General features: G+C 45.7%; 1 long non-coding RNA gene across 1 annotated transcript in view; it reads right to left on the bottom strand.

Moving 5' to 3' along the window:
* LOC103582884 overlaps window positions 1-2,678 on the bottom strand; it is a 4,449-nt gene extending 1,771 nt beyond the window's left edge. Inside the window, exon 1 of the long non-coding RNA XR_549804.1 lies at window positions 2,603-2,678. This is a non-coding gene — a long non-coding RNA (uncharacterized LOC103582884). The remainder of the gene's footprint in view (window positions 1-2,602) is intronic.
* Window positions 2,679-3,313: the final 635 nt, after the last annotated feature.

Below are 3,313 nucleotides of genomic sequence, written 5' to 3'. Positions count from 1 at the left end.
ATAAATTTTGTTTTCTTTATAAAATACCCAGTTCCATGTATTTTGTTATAAGCAACATAAACGGACTAATACACTTAGTCACAGCAGTCTCATTTCAAACACTCAATTGCTACACGCGGCTAGTGGCCACTGTACTGGCCAGCATAGATGTAGACATTTTGGTCATTAAGAATGCAATGATGAATGAAAATTAGAACTACAGCATCCCCATCTATTTCTTGTGCGTAAATTAGTACTACTTTTTGAGGGCAATTTGATAATACAGAATCACAATTTAGATTGCACAAACTCAGCAATTCCTAGGTATTTTCTTACATGTATAATTGTATTTGTATGAGGTTATTCACTGCAGCATCCTCTGTGATAATAAATGATTAAACATGACTGAAATATTCATGGTTAGATGGATTCTAGCATATCCATTAAACAGGCGAACACAGCTATAGACAGAATGTGGCGCTCTGTATGCACTGATATGAAAGGTTCTCTGAGATGTGTGTTTAAGGAAGAAAAACAAGGTGTAGAACACTGGGTATAAAATGCTGGATTTGGAAGAAAAAGGTACATTTGGATTTGTCTCTAAATACACAGACCATTTCTGGAAAAGCACAGAGGAAAAGGATAACCGTGGTTGCCTCCAAGGAGTTGAACTGGGGGCGAAAGAGGAAAGGAAGATAAACTCTCAATTCTTCACCCTTTTGCATTTTATGCCATAGGCATATATTACTTATTTTAAGAGACATACAATTAAAAATAAATAGATATAGTAAATGTAAGAAGTGGGAAAAATAGGAAATGAGGGGTTCTAAAATTTGTTTTTGCTCCCTAAAAAAAAGGTTTATTATAGAAAATATTTGAGTAAAGTTTACTACAAATCACAATCACGAAGCAAGCTCTGACCATCCGAGTACTTTTGCTGTAAGAGGGCACCTTTGAGGAAACAAGTGGTCACCTGGTTAAGTGTGGGGTTTAGTATCACTTTTCTAGCTATCCTCACTCCTCCTTCTGCCCTAGTAGGGCCCAACTGGGGGTGCTGATTCCCAGGGCAATAGCACCTAAACTGGAAAGAAATTATTAGAATGTGGGCCACATACAGACTGACAGATATCCTTGCTCTCTCAACCAAAGACACATCTCACTAACTCTCTCAAGACCGGTATTCCAGTAAAAGTTTTTCTTTTTCTTCCTTTCTCTCTCTCTCTCTCTTTTTTTTTTTTTTCTTTTTGGTTATTTTTGAGCTTTGGTTTCTATTAAAATAAAGAGCACCCTGGGCAGGTTAATAGCACTGTTCTCAGCTATTTATGGTTAGAGAACAACGATTTTCCCACTCTTTTTAAAAAATGAGCTTTGGGAAAAATTAAGCAAAACAGCTTTGGGCTCTGGAGGAAGCAAGATCTGACAGAATAGGGAAGACAGGAACCGGGGAAATGAGAAGAGAATTTGAAAATGGCATGCTCTAAGGCAAACTCCCATATTTCATCTGAGGCCTGTTCTCAAAATAAATAAAATGAGTGATTTTCTGTAGTTTTTTATTAGGTGTGGAAAGCAGGCGAAGAGAAATCATAAAAGACCTGGAATTTTATATAAAATTTTGCTGACCTTTCTTAACTTGTCAAAAATCCTCAACTGGCTCATAATGAATTCTTATTAAGTGATAACTGTTTCTATTGTGGTGGCTGGTTCACCAGTATGGGGCAGGAGAAAAGGGGAGGTGGGTGGTGAGTCTATTTTCACTTAGCCCTGCCTTTTCCTGTCAAAGAAATAATGGAAACTTGAGAGACTGAGGGAAAAAGAAAAGGTGCGAGGGGGTGGGCATAAGCAGTCAAAGCCCCTGGCCACTAAACGAGTGGACTATCTGGGTGATGGGGGAAGTTGCCTTGGGGACCTGGCAGCAATGGGGGAAATGTTAAATGATTATGTGGCATGAACTGAATGATTCCTCCCCATAAGCAGATCCAGAACATCCTGCATCTGGTGAACAACCAGGGTGGTTGCAGCCTGTTCACACACTACTCCATAACCCTCAGGGAAATCAGGAAAGAACTACTTGGACAAAGTCCTATGATTCATGTTTTAGTGTTGAATATTTTCTCTCCTCCTTCCTTTCCCCAACGTGAACTGGTCTCCGGAGAAAAACAAACAAATATAGGTACTCTAATGAGAGCGTATTAAGTGCCAGGCACTGTGTCAGCCCTTCACTAACTGGCATCCTGCTCACAACTCCAAGAGGCAAGAACCAATATTCCTAGTTCCCTAATGAGGATCCAGAGGCACAGACGAGCTCAGCTTCTTGCCTGAGGCCCTGCAGTCAGTAAGTGGGTGATCTGGAGGTGACACTCTGGACTGTCCCCGGCGCTGTTCAGTAGACTGTAAGCATTCTGAAGGCGGGAACCATGTCTCTTTGTTCGTTGCCGGTGAAATGATGAGTGCAGTGCCAGCATAGAAAGGTGACATTGAAGGGGGCATGCGCTAGGGAACGCAGGGAGGAATGAGAGAGGAAGGGCAGAAATGCGTGAACACAGGTTGGGACCGGGTAGAGAAAGCAGACGGGGATTCAGGAATGCGTGCGGGGACTCGGGAGGGCCCCATCTGGTACTCTCACCTGCAAAGAAGGGCACAAAAGCCAGGCTGCAGGCCCACAGGAGGCTGATCGGAGCTGCGGCATGCATGGCTGAGGTTTGGTGCAGTCCCGTCTCTCTGTGGAAGACGGGGCCAATCAACCGAGATCTGCGAAAAGGAGCACAGCCAGGCGGTCCAGGCTCGCCCTCCCACTCAGAAGCCCAGGGGCTGCGCGGCAAGCTGGGCCTCTGCAGGCACCGGGGACGCCGAACCGCTGCCGAGATGTGTAGGCCCAAGGGTGCTTCTCGCCTGTCCACTCCCTTCCAGAATGTGAGACGGGCAGCCTGTCCCTGGGCGGGATGGGCTTGAGAGGCAGGAGGTGACCCTGGGGTGGGTGGGGAACCTGTACCTGGCGCCCGTACTTGGTGCTGCTGACCCTGGATGCGGTTCTTCCTGGACCCAGGCCGGAGGGCACTGCACAGGCGTGGGCCGGGGCCTCCACGGCAGGTTGGCTGTCCCTATTGGTCCCCAGTTCTCATTCTTCCCGCCCTCTCAGGAAGCTTGGCCAATGAGATCCTGCTGTGCCTGAAGGCCCACATGACCAGAAAACGTGTGACGGGCTATTTCCGTAGTTCGGATAATTGGGGGAGCACATGGGAGCAGAAGTGCTTGTTTTTCTGATTCTGTGGTGCTCACCCGCCACAGTCTGTTAAAGACACCTTACTGTGGCAGATCCTTTTTCTTACCTACTCAA

This window comes from Galeopterus variegatus, unplaced genomic scaffold (genome assembly GCF_000696425.1).
Source record: "Galeopterus variegatus unplaced genomic scaffold, G_variegatus-3.0.2 Scaffold18344, whole genome shotgun sequence".
In the NCBI taxonomy this organism is placed as follows: domain Eukaryota; kingdom Metazoa; phylum Chordata; class Mammalia; order Dermoptera; family Cynocephalidae; genus Galeopterus; species Galeopterus variegatus.
Note: the sequence above shows the minus strand (reverse complement) of the source record. Positions and strands in the feature narration are given on the sequence as shown.